Here is a 19,276-nt window from a genome sequence, read left to right on the forward strand (position 1 = left end):
TTTGTACTTGGGGTAGCTTACCACCCCACCCTCCCCATCCCCAGCCCCAAGAAACATTAAGGATCAGGACCTGGCGATTAAAACAAATGTATTGGGAGAGTGATTCTCAAAGCCTCAAACCCACACGTAGGTTGGAAGAGCCCCAGGGTCTGCCACTGGGTGCTGGGAGCGAGGGGGCGAAGGAGGGCTACAGGGGTGGCTTTATGATCCAGGCTGGGAGGTGTCCCGCACTGCTCTCACCCACCCTTTCGTGGGCCACACTCGGGCACACACTGCCTCTGAGTGTGAGGGGGCTGAAAACTGGGCCAACCACGTAGCCACGAGGAGAGTCGGCCCGCTGCTGCCACAGCTGGGTTCAAGGACTGCTCTCCTGGGGCAAAAGGCACACTTGAAGTCTCAACAAACTGAAGAGGCAGGAGGAAACAATATCTGACCGTGGAGGAGAGGTTTAGGGTTTCCAGCTTTGTCAGCCTCAGTCCTGGGCCCCGCGGCCAGGCCTCCCTGCCCCACCGTGTGCCACTTGCTTTTGTGTCGTGTGTCGCTCCACGGGGGCACAGCTTTCCGTGTCGCCCTCCCCGGATTCCAAGTGTCTGCCGGGGTTCTCGGCACAGGGTGATGGGTGTCAGGTGAATGTCGTCGCACCGGGGGAGAAAATGTGACCAAGAAGTAAAACTTCCAGGGCTTAAGAGCGCAGGCCCTGCCTCACAGTCGCTGGGCGACCTTGGACAGTTTCCTTGTTTGTAAAATCGGTCCCCGAGCGCAAACACTTCACAAGCTGGTTGCGAGGCTCAGAGGAGCCTCTGACTCAGTGAGCCCAGGGTAAATATTGTTGCTATTTTTGTTAGTAAGACAATAAGAAACTCTACACCTGGAAGGATGTGAGGGCAGAAGTGTGCAATCACAAGAAGGGACTGTTTGCACACGGAACAGGGCAAAGAGGAGTCTGATGGAGAAAAGTTTCCCCACATACCCTGGCTAGGAAACTTCAAAGCCAGTAAACATCAGAGGGTGACATTTAACTTTTCACAGAGCAAATGGAACATCATCATTCTCGCCCTGTGCAGGCTGGGGCAGGAAATGGGTCACTCATTGCCAAACACAGGTGACTTAAGAGTCCCACGGTGCCAAGGCGAGGCTGGTGTTTTGAAGAGGGAATGAGGGGGTGTGCGAGAGACAGAGATACACCTGGGTATCTGAGATCCACCAGATAATACTTGACAGTGTCTCCCGGCCACTGGTGGCTGCTTTCCTGCATTAAAATTTCCATAATTCAGAAGCTACATTGCAGCAGTTGCATGATTAGAGGTCAAAGATTTGGAGGGACTTGTAGATCTATTAGGGAAAACCTTGCATGATAAGACCAAGAGAGGGATAACACCACAAATTTCAGTTCAGTCATTCCAGGCTTAGGCGCATCTCTCCTGAAAACAGAACACAGACCACTTCTGAGGACACTAAGCCTAGGCATCTAATCTGTAGATTACCTGGGCTTGACTGGCTCTTCCTCCATTCATGAGCCCCTCTCAGAAAGTGATCAAAAGATGGAAAACATGAGATGCCAATTACTTAAATCTGATTAAAAATGAAGGACATCTTTGGAGCCCAGGTGAGGTGGGCTAAGCCTCCAAGGAAATCCAGGATCCCTTCCATTGCTAAGACCCCAGGATTTGAATCCTGCCCTCCGCATGCTGTGGTCCCTCCACCAGGAAAGGGAGCACCATGCGCTTGCTTGGCTCCCTTTGAGACCAGTCGGACCCTTTGTGAGGTATGTGATCCCAGTTAGAAGAACAGTCCATGATTGAAGAACTTTTCACACATTCTCCACCTCCTGGCAATGCCTATCACCCTGTGATCCAAGAATTCACCCTTATCTGAAGGCTTTGACTACTATTACAGTGCAGGCTCCTGGAACGTCTTCTGGCATTTACCTTTTATGATTGAAGGTTACCTTAGGAACTGAGGGATCTGGGGAGAGGGATGGGGATTCTGGTGGGTGCTGAGGTGGGTACAGGGAAATGAACTCTTTGGAGAGAAGCAAGGGGAAGCCAGAGTGGCCCAAGCCCAACCTCTTGTGTCGTTCAAACTCCTCGTACGACATCCTCCTGCCCAGAGCAGGGAATCCACACTGCTCAGCACGGCTTCAATCCCCTGTGAATTCCCATCCTCTTTCTTTGCCACTTCCTATTCACTGCCCTGAACCTTTGCTGGTCTCATTTCAGTTTCTTGAATGTACCAAGCTCTTTTGTCAACTTTCCATGTGTCTTAGCCCCTGACTGGGAAACCCTTTCTGCTGCCCATCAGAGAACATACTCTTCAGAGGTTTGTTCTCTTTTCTTGAGAAGAGGGGGCATTTCCACCACCAGAAGGGATCTTACTCTCTTGATTACTGTTGTACCCTTGGCACTTGGATCATCTGTATAGTCCCCATTCAAGTAGTTGTTGAATGAGTACATTTGTTTCATGGTTTGGTTGGGCAAGCCCCCACGGCTCAGTTCCCGGTAGGATCAGGCTTGGTGAGTGGGCTGAGTTTCCATAATAGTCTCCCTACCAGGTTCCAATTTGGGCGAAACTATCTATCTTTGTGGGCACAAATGAGTGTGCCTGCCACTCCTAATTCACATCTCCAGTCATCCAGCCATAGATCGTGGTGCCGGGCCCATGAGGACCACGTCACCCCACCCCGCCACTCACTTTTCATTGCCTGCAGCCATGGGAACAACAGTGCCACCAAGTTAGAAACCTTTGGAAAGAGAGATCATGAAGATAGTCAGGATCTGAGGGTTACAGTTGATTCGATATCCTGGCTGATGTCCCTGTGATACTGAGAGTTCTGAATTAAATTCTGAGCATCAGGAGTGAAATGAGAAAAAGAAGGCAACTAAACTTCTCAGATAGAAAGTAGTTTTTCTCTCCTGCAACCCAGAAACACTTTCCACCCTGTATATCCTAAAGGTAGAAAGCGGGTTACCATCCCCGGGTAGGAAATATGAGTAATCCTCATGTAAGATATGTTCTACCCCAAAGGGTGAGTCTCTTTAAGAGAATCTATAAAGAGTCTACTGCTCACCTGTTTTTGCCCACTCTGGGTACCAGAATTTTTATAATTAAAAAAATGTTCATGACTATATATATATATATATATATAGGACTGCATATATATGGTCACTATTAAATCCTCTTGTATATTCTCATTCTTATATAGAGAGTATGCATATGTGTTGTATATACACATACATATGTATGTATTCTTGTAGATATACGTACATGTATACAAAAATAAGAGAATTTAACAGTGATTATCTCTGAAGAGTTCAGGAGTATAGGTAGCTTTGGGATTTTTTTTCTTAATTTTCTGAAGTTTCTAAAATGAACATGCTTTATTTCTAGAATAAGAAAATAATGAAAATGATTTTTTGACAAAACAGTGTGTTCTCATTAAAGGAAAAATTGCAAAATATAGTAGAATTACAAGGGAGGAAAAATTAGATCAATTATATTCACATTTTGAGTTTTGGAAATTCAGTCTTTGAAAAGTAAACCATTTTTATATATTTTGGCATAGTTATAATTCTATGTATAAAATATTTTTGCCTCCATTTTTAAGTCCTTTCATTGCAAGCACTTTCCATGTTGTTACCTAGTCTTGGCAACATTATTTTAACTTGTGAATAATATTCTAACTACTGAGTTATTATAGTTTGACTTCTACTTGTTTCCTCATTAGGGGACATGTATGTTTCCCATGTTTCATAGTTATAAGCTGCCATGCCATAGAATTTAGATCTCATTCTGAAGGCAATGGCAAGTCACTGACAGATCTTAGCAGACAAGTGACATAATCAAGTTTTCATTTCATTTCATTGACACTACAGCCCTATGAGATTGGTATTCCCATTTTACAGATGGGAAAACTGTGGCTCAGAGAAATGAAAGGATTTTCCCAAGTGAATGAGGAAGCTGGAATTAGAACTCCATTCTTTTGTGTGAGCTTTACCAGGATGTTTTCCAGGATTAACCATTCAGACAATACTTTCCTCTGGCCGGTAATTTAAACAATTGAAGAGCATGGCTGAAAAGAAGGGAGACAGACTAGCTGGCCAGGTCAGGCTCATGGCTACTGAGAAGAGGCCATCCACTCCTTCCAAAGATGACCCCTTTGAAGGATGTACAGGACAGAGGTGGAGCTTCACACAACAACATTCTCCACAAATAACTGTGGCCATAACCATAGATCACCAAACATGTATGGGGCTGTTTGGTCAGAGCCACACTTGTGGACCAAATCATTAAGAATCCCATCTCCAAAGTGGTACCTGGATGGTTCAGTCGGTAAGTGTCTGCCATGGGTTCAGTCATGATTTTGGGGTCCTGGGATCGAGCCCACATCGGGCTGCTTCTCCCTCTCCGTGTACTCCTCCTTCCCCTGCTTGTGCCCTCTTACTTCACTCTCTCTCATAAAGAAAATCTTAAAAAAAAAAAAAAAAAAAAAGAATGCCATCTCGAAACTCAGAGGGTACAAGATATAACAGGAACATGAGCCATTAAAAGAGAACTGTTTTTAAAACTTGAAATCCTCTAAAAATTGATCATTTCTTACAGGCTCCTATCAACCTAAATCCAAACACTTGTTGCCTTGGCAACAGAGTTGGTGGCTAACAAAACTGCCCAATGCAGATACGCTCTGGAAATGTGATAACGAGCATTTGTTATTGGGTTATTCCAATGCGAACTTATTTGGAACAGCTGTACCTGGTTCAGGCACATAACAGCAGCCCATTATTAATTTACCATCCATGACTGATTTACTGGGAAAAATGCAGGGCACCAAGAGAATAAATGTCATGTTTGTTTTTATTTCCTGCCATAAACAATAAGTAGAACAGTTTGACACTACTGTGCTGGAGATACCCTCCTCTAGCTTAGGGAGTTGGAAGGAAAGTGATGGGTTGCCAGAAGCACTAAAGGAGGGAAAAGTAGCTCACCCTTAGTCAATGAAAGAGAAAACCAAGGACCATCTAGAGTGCTGGTCTGTATTTCAATTCAATCATTATGACAAACTGGGGTTTCTCAGTGTCCTTGGTTTTGCTTATCACATCACATTGGGTTTTCTCTTCCCCATCCCGCCCCCAAATATCAGCTCACCCTTCCCCTCCTTCAGGTGACTCAAAAGTCACCTTCTTTGAGAGGATCTCCCTAGCTCTCTAAAATTGCACAAAATCTCTAAAATCTCCTCAGCACTACTTTTCGTCCTTCCTGCTTTTTAGCTTCTTAGCATTTATTACTATTTCATACCCTCTATGTTTTACTTATATTGGTTGTGTTATTCTGTTGATATTTAGATTAGTATGATGGTTTTCTCCCTCACTAAAATTTAAGCTCCATGAAAGCAGAGATCTTCCTTTGTTTTTTGTTTGTTTTTGTATTGTTTTTGTTTTCTTCTGTTTCCCCAAATTTTGAGCACAGTGCCTAGCACATAGTTGATACAATCATTGAACAGAGAAGTGAAGTCATAAATCCATTTCTTCAGTAAGGTCACTGAGAAACTCTGAAGATGTGTGACTAAAGGGTGATGGACAAAAACATCACCTATTTTGTCACTAAAAGATAAGTCATCAGCCTCTGTTATCAACCAGACACTGGCTAAGAGCTGTACCATGTCTTAGGTAGAAAACCCAAAGTGACATTTTAAAAGATGGCTGCAAGTTGTACCCCCTGCTCAGGGAGTGGGGGTGGAATTCATCCTCAGGACAAAACCCATCTCCGGCGGAGAAAACAATCAGGGGGCACTTCAGATGTGCAAAAATGAGGGGATCTTCATAGATGAAGTTAAATCATGACTGTGACTTCCTTGGAAAGGTGTTTTTGGTCATTTTTGTGAAGGGATTTTCAATTTCCCCTCACAAACGTTTGAGCTAGGTGAGGAAGGAATTCTGGACTTGAGAGCAAATGCAGATTTGAGAAGGAACTTGGTTGAGGGAAGAGAGACCCCAGAATCATGCCGGACAGCTGATATTCGACAAGGGAGACCACCAAAGTGTAAAGCTCTTTTTTATTTTTTTAAGATTTTATTTATTTATTCATGAGAGACACACAGAGAGAGAGAGGCAGAGACACAGGCAGAGGGAGACGCAGGCTCCATGCAGGGAGCCCGATGTGGGACTCAATCCCGGGACCCCGGGATCACACCCTGAGCCAAAGGTAGATGCTCAACTGCTGAGCCACATGGGCGTCCCTGTAGGGCTCTTTTTAATGTGGCTTGACTCATAGGCTTGCAGTGATGCCTGAGACCTAGTTTTAAGTTGCCCCAGCAATATGCCCATCCTTCAGCAAATCTTGCACAACACTAGTGAACATACTGATAAATAGCCTCTTGTATTTTCACCCGCAGGTCCCACCACAGCCAGGATCCCGTAAGCCCCCTTGACCCCGAACCCATGACCCCTTAACCTCGCCAGTGATCCAGACACAGCAGGGACCTCTTAGGGCTGATTGGCCATTTCATAGGCCACAGCAGTTGTTACAGATTTTGACTCTCATCCCTGCATCCTCACTCACCAGCTCAGCTCTGGAGGTGAGCAGGGAACAAAGGAGGGGCTGTGCCCACAGCTGGACTGAAGCAGGGCAGGAGTAGTCTTGTGAGAAGGAGTGAGAAGACTCTGGAAGGTAGAAAAACAGAAGGTGCCATGAGGTAGGAGGTGCGGGTATGTGACAGGCAACATTCAGGGCACACAAGCCGTGGCCAGATCTCTCCAGAAATATCTAGCAGGGTCCAGTTTCCTGCAGTCAGAGCAAAAATTCAACGTATAAAATTTGTGTATTAAAGACAAGGAGCTTACAGAAGTCTGGGAAACTGGGGGATACTGAGCCCACATTTCAGACCGGAAGAATGGCCCTTCCCATGCTAATTCTGATAGTTTCAATTTTATATCAAAGAATAGTTTGTGTCAGCAAAGAAGAGGCTGAAAGAAGACAGTATAATTCCCCCTGTATTTTTTAAAAGATTTTATTTATTTATTCTTTTCTCTTTTTTTAAGATTTATTTATTTATTCATGAGAGACCCAGAGAGAGAGAGAGAGAGGCAGAGACACAGGCAGAGGGAGAAGCAGGCTCCATGCAGGGAGCCTGATGCAGGACTCCATCCCGGGTCTCCAGGATCACACCCTGGGCTGAAGGCAGGCGCCAAACTGCTGAGCCACCCGGGCATCCCTTCCCCCTGTATTTAATCAGATGTTTGGCTATGCAGGGGGTGGTGGGATAATGTGTGGCGATGGCCAGGCTCCAGAGCAGGAGGTTCAATCTGCCACATTCCCTGGCCGTGAGCATCCCAGGGAGGAGCACGGGTACCCTCTCTGCCCAGCTCCAGCAGGCTGGTCTTTCTCTTGATATCAAGAAAATTAAACTATGAGGCAGAAATACAAGCAACCATTTTCCCGAGGCCCAAGCAAACATTGCTGGGGTAGGGGGAAGAGTATATACCCTCATCACTCCACATTTTCTCAGGCTTCTGTCCTGAACTTCTCCCTTCATCCTTCCTTGCTAGATCTTTCCTTTTCTTCTCACTCTTGTATCTTTACCTTGTTAATAAGGCTTGGATCCCACTCCCTGGCAGCACGGTTGGCCCCATGTCAGGCACCGAGGACAGATGCTGCCCAGGGCTTGTGGAAGACAGACAAATAGCTGCCATCTCACTGCAGAAAAGCCAGCTAAGGCCCAGGAAGCCAGAGAATAAAAATGTGATTCTCCCTGATAGCTAGGATTGAGGGAGGTGGCTCTCAAAGAGCCTGTGAGGAAAGAGCAGGTGTTCCCTTTGTCCCCCGTGACCTACAGAGCGGTAAACTCTGTCAGGAAAACCTCTCATTTGAGACCAAGAGGTGTGTGAGCCATGTCTTGCAATACTCTTACAGGAGATTCAGAGCAAAATATCTTCTCTGCAGCCTCTTGACCCCTCTTGCCTACAGCTCTAATCTCCTCTGGCTCTGCTCTGGACACACTGGCCTTCTTGTGGCTCCCAGGATCTGCCAAGCACATTCCTACCTCAGAGCTCTGTACCTCCTGTTCTCTTTCTCTGGAACACTCTAGCTGTCTCTGTAACACCTCCTTTCACTTTCTCAGGCCCCTGCTCAAATGTCATCTCCTCAGAGATCCTCCATGATGACTGTATCAAAAATAACATACACCTCTAGTCACTGTCTTCAACCTTACCCAGCCTTATTTTTCTTTCCAGTACTTGCCCCACCAGACATATCTAACATTTGTTTTATTTCTGTCCCTTTTCATTAGTATATAAGCTCCAGATATGAGCCATGTGTCTGTTTTGTTTGTGGCCAAGATCTCTGTACCCAGAGAAGAACGTGGCACCAAGCAGGTTCTCAATAAATACTGTTGAATGAATGACTCCCCTAATTTTTTTCACCACCAAATACTGTTTGATTACTAATTTTACTCCCAGAAATCTTAGAAATTCTTATCCCATCACTGAAAGCCTGTCAGAGCTTCTAAGAAGCAGAAACCAACATATCCTCAGTTTTAATTCTAGCCATGTAGGTCTTCAGTGGACCTTGTTAGCTTCATCCCAGGTTAAAAGTAAAATTTTAAATTTGCTTTTCCATCTCCCCACCCCCAGGGGACAAGAGTGCTTAGGCTGGGAACTGCTGCCTCACACCTTTGGTAATACCACTCCTTCCTACTAAAGGAACATCGGTCCACACACAGTGTGTGGGTGCACCTGTCAATGCACCATTCATTCTACACAGGCCTGGACTAAATATCCTCTCTGACCATTTTTCAGGTTCCTACTAGGTCCTGGCAGCACAGCCACAAACAACAGAGCTGTGGAGGTTAAATTGTAGTAATTAGTGAGTACTCATTAACTGGAATTAAAGGTGACCTAGAAACCTAGGATCTTCAAAAATGAGGAATCCATGTTAAAATTTTTCACTCTCAAAGTTCTGGAAATGGACAGTGGTGGTGCTTGCACAACAGGGCAAATGTATTTAATGCTAGTAATTGTATACTTAAAAATGATTAAAGTGGTAACTTTTATGGTATCTATATATTTTACCATAAACTTTTTTTTTCATTCTTTCCTTCCAGGATATATTCTTGAAACATGTTTCTTTTGTGGTTCACAAATCTGCACTCCTTTCACTTAAATTTCTTCAATCAGGTAGAAAAGGAGTTTGCTGGAGGGGTATTGGGTGACTGACAGAATTAGGAGGAGGACTGGAGAAACACGCTGGGGCTGTGTTTTGGGAGCAGCGGCCCAGCCACGCAGCAGAGCGGCGCTGTCACTGGCCCGGGTGCTGGTGCTGCAAGTGACAACATTGCAACTGGGACCGGGTATTCTTTTACTGCCACATCCTCTGCCTTTTGCCGCACCAGTAGCACTTCTGCATCAAAAACAACCTTTCGGTTACTGCTGCCGCCAAAAAATCCCCTCTACCAGCTTGACCAAAAAATAGATTCTAGATGGTGCTAGCACCCTTACATGACCCAGTTACAAAGAGAAGTTTTATGTGCCATGATGTCTGATTGGTGGAGCCCAGGCCCCATGTCTGTGCTGCAGCCACAAGAGAGCCTCGGAAAACGTTCTGCTTCGGGAGCCAGGGTGCATGAGGCTGGATTTTCTTCAAACACAGGGAGAATTTTCAGTAGATGCCATGCAGCAAGGAAATGTGACAAATGTCCCCTACAGATAGGCCCTTGTTTTGCTGTTCTTTTTTCCTCCCGCCACATTTTCACTTCTCCAAAGCTTCATTTACACCCGGCTCCTTCAGATCCTTAGAGAGCGAACACTAGAATAGTTTGGAGCCTTCCCCACATTTTGCTGTGTACAGATGCACAGGGAGTCTTGGGCTCACTGTATGCTGGAAGAGAATCAGAATACAGAGAAAGTTCTCTGCAAGCCAAACTCCCCACATGCTTAGTTTCCAGACAAAGTTCAGAGATTTGGGACAGACCATAGGATGAAGTCCACAGAGGTACAGTGAGCAACTTTTCACTCTTAGGGGAAGATGACCATTCTTCCCTTGAAAAAATATTGTCAACCTAGCAGGTACTCATGGAGTATCTCCAACATGTATTTATTGGGCACCTTCTCTGCTCACCAGGCCAGGCCCTGTTATAGATGCTAGGGATTCAGCAGCTGACAAAAGGTACTGCCCTCATGTGTATCCAGTAGGGGAAGATTGACATCAAGGAAATAAACATATAATACATTAGGAGAGTGGTAAATACTGTAAAGAGAACCAAGCAGGAAAGGGGGTGCATTAGTTAGCTAGCACTGCCATAACAGATGGGGTGGCTTAACCCACAGAAGTCTATCTTCTCCCAGTTCTGGAGGCTGGAAGTCCAAAATCAAGGTATTGGCAGAGTTGGTTTCTTCTAAAGACTCGTTCCTTGGCTTGTAGGTGTCCATCTTGCCCATCTGTCTTCACATGATCTCCCCTCCACATATGCCTGTGTCCTAATCTCATTTACAGGATACCAGTCATACAGGATTAGGTACCAGAACTCATTTTACTTAATTACTTCTTTCAAGACCCTGCCAAAAATATAATCACACTCCAAGATACTAGGATTTAAATCTTGAGGGCACACAATCCAGCCGATAACAGGAAGAGAAGGAATGCGAGAGGATTAGATATCGCAATTTATTTATTTTTGATAATATTCATTTTGGGGTTTATCTGAAAATTTTTATAGTGAAAATTTCCAAGCCTACTCAAAAGTAAAAGATTCACACACACATATACATTCACAAAACCATGTAGTAATCACCTGCTTCAACAACCAACACATTTTGCTGTATTTATTTCATCTACGCTTTCCCCTTGTTTTGGGGTTGTTTTTTGTTTGTTTGTTTGTTTGTTTTGTTTTGTTTTGTTTTGTTTTACTTTGTTACTGGAATATTTTAAAGAGATTCCAGACATCATGTCATTTCATCATTCAAAACTTCAACATGAATCCCCCCTTGTGGGTATGTTCTTCTATAACTATAATGCCATCACCCCATCTACCAAAAAATTTTTTTAAAGATTTTATTTGTTTACTCATGAGAGACACAGAGAGAGAGAGAGAGGCAGAGACACAGGCAGAGGGGGAAGCAGGCTCCATGCAGGGAGCCCGATGCAGGACTCGATCCAGGGTCTCCAAGATCACGCTCTGGACCGAAGGCAGCGCTAAACTGCTGAGCCACCCAGGCTGCCCCGCATCTACCAAAATTAACAATAAGTCCTTAATATCATACCAGGGCCACATTTCAATGCTCTCAATTATCAAAATTATTTTTGCAGTTGTCTGCTCGAATCAGACTCCAAATAGTCCATTTATTCATTTATTTATTTATTTATTTATTGGTGGTTTTATCTCTTAAGTGTTCTTGAAGTCACTTTTAATCTAGAAGAGTCCTCCCCACATTTTTCTTTACAAGTAACTGACTTGCTAACCAAATCAGATTCTCTAGTGTCTTTTTTTTTTTTTTTTTTTTTTTTAGGAAAGATCCTTTTATTGGGGTGGACATGGAGCACGCACTAGTCCATGATAAAATGACTTAAGAGAAAGATCCGGAAATGCCGACTTCTCCCCCTGGCACACATTCAGAGCAAAGCCTGGGCACAGAATAGGTCCCAGCCAAGTCTTTAAGGCCCGGACTGGAGAGCAGGAGCAGGGAGAAAGACTCCCATCCATGCTGCTGGGCCACAGCAGGGCCCTGGCTCTAGACCCTTGCAGACACGCTCTGGTTTTTCCGGAGGAGAACTGGAGGGGGGTGGGGGAGTAAAAGGGGGTTCTGGGTAGTGGGGTTTGTGAATAACAATGTTTTTTAAAAAGCATCTACCAACATCACACTCCTGGGTCTGACGTCCCCTTTAACCATCGCTTGGTACATTTTACAGCATAAATAAAAACTCAAGGAAAATAAATACATCGGCTCCTATGAGGTTGGAAGTGGTATGGTCGGTCAGGTGTGGGTGGGCCGGTAGGGGCAGGGCAGGGGGCGCTTACACAAGGCGGGCGCCTGTGGGGGAGTGAGAGTCTTAAGTGTCCTCATGCATGTCCGGGCTATCGGTCCGTGCGACCCTGCGGGGGGTGCAGAGCTCTCACCCTCAAGGTCCACTTGCTCCTGGTCTCTCTTTGCGGCGTTCTTTTTGTCCCATTGCTGATGTAGGTAGCGCAAAAGGATGTTTGTCTTTTCTGTCACGATGATCTGTTCAGATGGGTACTCCCGGGTGGGCAGGTAGACTGAAGGACGCCGGTTCGAAGCTTTGCACACAGAGTCAGCATGAAATCGACTAAAATTGCTTTTGTTGTAGACAGGCAGTCCTTTCAAAAAATCTGCCATCTTCTGTTTCCTCCGTCGCTGCCTCAGCCACCGCCTCAGCCGCCGCCGCCGCCACCGCACAGTAACCAGATTCTCTAGTGTCTTACATCCTAGCTTTCATTGATTCCTTTTTCAAGATGCCATTTAACATGTCCTTCTCCCCACTATATTTTCTATAGATGAGGAATTAGAATTAATGGCTGGATTTGACTCAAGTTCAACTTTTTTTCAGGTATACTTCACTGGTGATACTGTTTGCATGTCCTATTTGGAGGTTCATAATGTCCAATTGCATTTGAAGTGTTCCCGAGATGAATCGGTGATCTAGGCTGGAAAAAGCCTGAGCTCTCTGTTATAAAGTTCCTCATTAGCCTCTATTCTATCCTCTACTAATGACCACCACAGAATGGTAATAGTTTTAACTGCACCATTTCTTTCATAATTCAATTCCTCTATAATTGTGATATAGAAGAACTTTCCTTCACCCACAAGGGCTGTTTGGTTACTCTGAAGTTTGGATTGTACTGAAACATCAGGAGAAGTTCTGGGGATATTCCGGAACAGTCCAGGAAATCAGTGTTTTAATTGAGTTACATTTAGAATGCACTAAAGAAACTGAATTCTGAAAGGACATCTGCATTGAATCTTTGTAAAATAAATAGATAACGCTTTGGTATTCATTTAATCCCTGATGTGTTGGTTTTTCATAAATGAAGCATAGAGTTTTCAAACAGGAAAGCCCTGGATAAATATTGACCAGTTTACTGATGGAGTAACTAATACATAATCTCATGTAGTGGTCCCCCCATCTTCTTTCTCCTGGTAGACACGTAGTCAATGACACCCAGTACCTCCAAAGTAGTGACAATACAGTAGCATTAATTATATGCCAGGCACTGTGCTAAGTGCTCTATATAAGTGCATGTAATCCTCACTGTAACCCACTAAGATTGATACTCTTATCATTCCCCCCATCCTACAGATGAGAAAACTGAGGTAAAGAAAGTAGAGAGTTGTGCAAGATCACACAGCTAGTAAGTTGGAGGAGCCAGGATAAACCCCAGCAACACGGCTTCAGTGTGTGTGCTCATAACCACATTACACCATGGCGTAGCTGAGAGACGCACGTGATTATGTGTAATTCCCAGACAGCTATAACTAGGTTTCTCTACTATTCAGAGAACAACTTCAAATCCATTCTGATTTAATTATTTTTTAAAAGACCTAAATCAGCCGAAAATATTTCCTCCTTGATCAATGAAGAACTCACGTGACATAGATTACATTGATCACGACAGACTGGTAGAGGCTCTGACTTACAGTTCAGAGAAGACAGCTACTTCTGATCAGAACAGGCTGATGCCATTCAGTTCTAGGTTGGGGGTATCTCCTGAGTGAATCTGATTGTCTAATAATAATAGCTGGTGTTTATATAAGGCCAGATGCTGATATAAGCTCTTTAAACATATTAACCCCCTCATCTACTTAAAGGGTGTTTTCTTCCCAGCATAGGTCTGAGTCCAAACCCATACCCTTGGGAATACCCCCAGGAGGTCCTGTGGGGTCCAGGCAGGGAAGTTGTTCTGATCCAGTTTCTGGAAGGACCCCTCAGCCCAGCCCTGTCTCACAGATGTCAGTCCCAGAGCGTACAGTCTCAAGGACCTCTTGGTGAGCTGAGGTGACCTCTGAGAAAGTGGATGTCTTTTCCTGTCCCTGAAGCCATTCACCCACTGCCCTCCCCGCCCAGGAGGGCACCCTGATTAATGCTGTGATTCTTCTGAACAGCTGTCTACCTACTGCTTCATCCTCTGCAATGTTAATCAAAGACCACGAACACGGGAGACCAAGCTGGAGGGTGAGCCTCATTCTGACAGCTTTCATGTCTGTGTCAATCTGTCTTGCCCCATTTAGGAATCGTCATGCCTTTGGCCTCCTTTCTAATAATATAGTAAACATCCATCAGGGCCTCAAGCCAGATATTGGTCGCTACCCAAACTGAGCCTCCTTCAGGCTCTCTTGTGATCCCTAACTCACCACAACAGCCAGCCCAGGCGGCTCCACCTGCCTCGGCCTCCCAGCCTGGCCGTGCGCCAGGGCTGCTCTGAGCCTGGGCTACTTAGCACCCCCTCGCCTCCACCCCATCCTCGCTCGCCCACTCGGGCACGCAGGAAGAGGGAGAGCTCAAGAGCTGTAAAAATGAGCAAGCTTTGAAAAACAAGAGAAACTGCAGGCCCAGAGCCCTTCACACCAATTTTAGGGCAGCTCCTGTTATGAGAGCAATAAAGAAATAGCAATTTATGCCATTTAGAAGCAAATGGCCCTTTCATCTGAAGTGGCCGGTCAATGCAAAGCGCATGCCACCAGAGAGGAGGAGCCAGCTCCGGCGGGAGGCCCCTCAATGCAGAGGAGGAAAGGCTGCTGTGCTGATCCTGGCTCCTAAAGCAGCGGGAGGTGGAGATGGAGCAGAAAATCGCCTGGCGGATGCAAGATTTCACTGTACGCTTTCGTGTCTCATGAATATTCTGTTCCAGGGGGCCGACTCTGGGTGCAGTTGACAGTGAGGCAGGAAGGACTGTGACCACAGCCTTAAGGACTCCCTGACTGTGTGATGGATAAAGAGGGACAAGAAGAGGCACTGGTGGGAGCTTGCGATCCCTGGGATCATTTCCAAGGATAAGAGTGGGGACCCACTGTCATCCAAAAAACCCTTCATCAACATAAGGGCCACAAGAGGCAACTTTCCTCCCCTTTCTGTGGCTAAGTTTTGAACCGGCTGGTTACTGCTGTCCAGTGTGGCTCAGAGACCAGGGCAGCATTAGAACCACTTGTCAGCTTGTTAGAAATGCAGGCTGTAGGGTCCCGCCCAGAGCTACTGGATCAAAACTTGTGACTCAACAAGAAGATCCCCCGCAAGAGTTGAGCGGTACTCTCTAGCACCCCCTCTATTGTGAGGAGCCCAGTGGGGGTGGACGGGAAGAGATGAGCTGAGAAGGCACTTTCCTCTGCAGGAGAAAGGGGCCTGTGAGTAACACAGCAGCCTTTTCAACCTGCAGGAACCCAGTTGAAATCATGACATCTCAGCAGTGAGTCGCGGCAGGCTCTCCCTTCTCCCGGAGTGCCTCCTCTCCCCACATCGAGTACAATGACCTAAGCCCTTTATTTTTATTTTTTTATAATAAATTTATTTTTTATTGGTGTTCAATTTGCCAACATACAAAATAACACCCAGTGCTCATCCCGTCATGTGCCCGTCACCCCTCAGTGCCCGTCACCCCCACACCCCACCCTCCTCCCCTTCCACCACCCCTAGTTCATTTCCCAGAGTTAGGAGTCTTTATGTTCTGTCTCCCTTTCTGATATTTCCTACCCAATTCTTCTCCCTTCCCTCTATTCCCTTTCACTATTATTTATATTCCCCAAATGAATGAGACCATATAATGTTTGTCCTTCTCCGATTGACTTATTTCACTCAGCATAATACCCTCCAGTTCCATCCACATTGAAGCAAATGGTGGGTATTTGTCGTTTCTAATGGCTGAGTAACATCCCATTGTATACATAGACCACATCTTCTTTATCCATTCATCTTTCGATGGACACCGAGGCTCCTTCCACAGTTTGGCTATTGTGGACATTGCTGCTAGAAACATCGGGGTGCAGGTGTCCCGGCGTTTCATTGCAGATAAACTTAAAATGGATGAAAGATCTAGATGTGAGACAAGATTCCATCAAAATCCTAGAGGAGAACACAGGCAACACCCTTTTTGAACTCGGCCACAGTAACATCTTACAAGATACATCCACGAAGGCAAAAGAAACAAAAGCAAAAATGAACTATTGGGACTTCATCAAGATAAGAAGCTTTTGCACAGCAAAGGATACAGTCAACCAAACTCAAAGACAACCTACAGAATGGGAGAAGGTATTTGCAAATGACGTATCAGATAAAGGGCTAGTTTCCAAGATCTATAAAGAACTTATTAAACTCAACACCAAAGAAACAAACAATCCCATCATGAAATGGGCAAAAGACATGAAGAGAAATCTCACAGAGGAAGACATAGACATGGCCAACACGCACATGAGAAAATGCTCTGCATCACTTGCCATCAGGGAAATACAAATCAAAACCACAATGAGATACCACCTCACACCAGTGAGAATGGGGAAAATTAACAAGGCAGGAAACCACAAATGTTGGAGAGGATGCGGAGAAAGGGGAACCCTCTTACACTGTTGGTGGGAATGTGACCTGGTGCAGCCACTCTGGAAAACTGTGTGGAGGTTCCTCAAAGAGTTAAAAATAGACCTGCCCTACGACCTAAGCCCTTTATTTATGCAAAACTATTTCTTCTCTTCCATCTGTTGGAAACCATGTTCATAAAGCCTTCATGGGGCCTCTGAGTGCATCAGAGGGAGGGGGCTCAGCTCACCCTCTGGAGTCGCTCTGCAGCACTCACCACCACCACCTCACCCCCTCTTTCTGGGTACAGCCTCACATCCTCAGCTGTCTGAGACCTGCAGGCAGGTTGACCTTCACCACCCAGGCCCCTGTCAAATTTCCACGAATGGGCCCCCTTTAATTTATTCCATGTTGCCCCCTACCCACGCCGCCCCGCCAAATGCCAGGAGCAAAGACAAGTTATATTACCAAATGTATTTTAAAGGAAAACCTCCCAAGATTTTTTTAATCTTGCAAATATTTGAGGAATATCTGTGCTGTCAAGACTGTGAAGAAAGTCTGCTTCAGCATCCATCAATGGCCTTTAAGAAAATCAATCTCTGATGTGGTAAATGTGAGAAGTAGAATCTATTAAGGAGAAGTAGGGCTTTTCTTTTTGTGATAAAAACCACTGGAATGCATGTGTTGCTATCTTCTTACATCAGAACATGACTCTGGCACTGGGCCCTTCTGCCCCTGCCCTCCCTTTGCTGAGCTTCAAAGAGGCACTCAAAATAGGAATGCTTATTTAAAAAAAAAAAAAAAAAAAAAAAAGGAATGCTTATTTATTGGAGCAGAGATGTGTCATAGGTGGATTAAAAAAAAAAAAAACATTGCTGATGAGAAAGTTATATGAGCATCATCTTTGAGCCATCTTTAGGCCATAACAACCCTCAGCCCTCCTGGTCCTCTCAAGTTACTATCCTATTCTATGGACCAGAGCCTGCCTTAGGCCAGCCTCCTTAGCACAGCAGAACTTGAAACAGGGATTCTTGAGCAGGTGATATACAGAAGGTGCTCCCAGGGCAAGGGGAGTGAGGGAAACAGGATAGGGCAGGGGTCAACTAGAAGGATGCAGCCTCCCTGAGAAAGCTCAGGGAGCCAAAATAATACCAGCCACCAAGTGTACCCCACGTTGAGGCAGGGGCTGTCAATAGTCAGTGAGTCATGGACAGGGTAGCAGAAAGGGGTGGGTTACGAGGAGAGGAGTTTGGAGAGTGGGGAAATGAGGTATGTGGGCCCTAAAGGGGATCTGGATGGGGCATCAGCATCTACCATGTAACTCACATCCAAGGTGTAATATACAAGTTGATTAGAAGAAATTTCAATATCCTTTCATCTGGAACCCTCTTCATCTCGCCCTCTTTTTCCCCCACCACATTTATGACCATCCAACATGCTATGAAATTCACCCATCTTTATATTTACTAGTAGTTTATTAGCTCTGCTCTCATACACTAGAATAGAGGCTCCATGAGGAAGGGCACTCTAATCTCTTTTGATTGACAGATCCCAAGAATAGCGCCTGACACTTGGAAAGTGCTGGGTAAAAGTACATTAATGAAAGAATATTCTGGAGAACCTAGTCTGCTTGGTGCTGCTCATTCTGTGATGATGCTTTGGGTCCAAAGCAATCAGATCGTGGTCTATGTGAATAAGGCCCATGAGTCTCAGATATCAGGGTGTTCAAGCCCGGTGGGGATCTTGTTGATGGGATTCCTGGCCCCCCTACCTGGGGATTCTGATTCCCCAGTTCTCAGAGGGGCCTGATTCCCCGCACTGTATAAAATCCTGCCGGTTGACTGTGACGCGGGTAACCCGAGGCCTGTACCTTGAGCAAGGCTGATGCCGCGACCGCCGGTTCGCACAGCTCTGAGTAGCTTCCCCGAGGCGCTCGGCTGCAGGCCCGGGTGGACCCCGCTCTCCTCCCTGCGCTCCGCCTCGCAGCACCTGTTTTAAGCTCTGCACGTCCGGCGAGTACCGGGAACGTAGAACCTTGATGAAGTCCTACAAGAGCTGGGCTTCGAGGCATTCGGTTGGGAGCCGTCTTCAGAAGTTTGGCCTCGCGACGGATGAGGGTGCGCTTGCCCTGCGCTCCCGCGGGCTCTTGAACCTGTGCAGGTGCGTTCGCGAGGCGCGGCCGCCCTGTGCTGCCAGCAGCGGTGCAGCGAGGGCCGGGCCAGGGCCGGGGCCACCCCTGGGCTGCGCAATCGGGGAAGACACGGGAAGGGCCGTGCGCGAAGCCCTGAAGGAGCGACGGGGAGCCGAGGTCGGGGCGGGTTCAGACCTCCTGCTGGGAGCGCGGGGCCTAACCCCCCTCCCCTCCCTGACACGTCAGCGCTTCCCCGCGCTCGCTGCGGGTCTCCTCGCTCCGGGGAGCGGCGCCAAGGGGGGCGGAGGAGCGAGCTGCCAGCTGGTGCCACGGGGACGGGGAGGGGGGGGACGGCGGCGGCCTGCGGTTCCCCGAGGGCCCCTGCACCGCGCCCTGCACGGAGCAGGCGGGGACCGGGCCGGGGGTCCAGGCCACACCCCAATCTCGGTGGCCCGTGCCTGGGAGCTTCGGGAGCAATCACGTTGCCCCGGCGATAAAGGCTGCACAGAGGGGGGAGGAAACAGCCTTAGGCCAGAAACTAAAACCGGAGCTAGCGACACAGCCTGGACCAAACCTCAAACCAGAGAGCAAAGAATATTACTTTCATAGATTTGCCACCGGCTAGAGGCTGTGTGAGGAGGG

At 46.4% G+C, this 19,276-nt stretch overlaps 1 protein-coding gene and 1 pseudogene across 2 annotated transcripts in view; both read right to left on the minus strand.

Moving 5' to 3' along the window:
- LOC112916964 (large ribosomal subunit protein mL63-like) overlaps positions 1-18,845 on the minus strand; it is a 53,852-nt gene extending 35,007 nt beyond the window's left edge. Inside the window, exon 1 of one of the 2 annotated variants that reach the window (XM_072734168.1) lies at positions 18,374-18,845. The gene's annotated coding sequence lies outside the window, so the exon portion shown is untranslated. The remainder of the gene's footprint in view (positions 1-18,373) is intronic. The other variant, XM_072734164.1, reaches the window with a different exon arrangement.
- On the minus strand, positions 11,852-13,903 carry LOC112916963 (DET1- and DDB1-associated protein 1 pseudogene; annotated as a pseudogene).
- Positions 18,846-19,276: the final 431 nt, after the last annotated feature.

Source organism: Vulpes vulpes, chromosome 13, assembly GCF_048418805.1.
Source record: "Vulpes vulpes isolate BD-2025 chromosome 13, VulVul3, whole genome shotgun sequence".
In the NCBI taxonomy this organism is placed as follows: Eukaryota; Metazoa; Chordata; class Mammalia; order Carnivora; family Canidae; genus Vulpes; species Vulpes vulpes.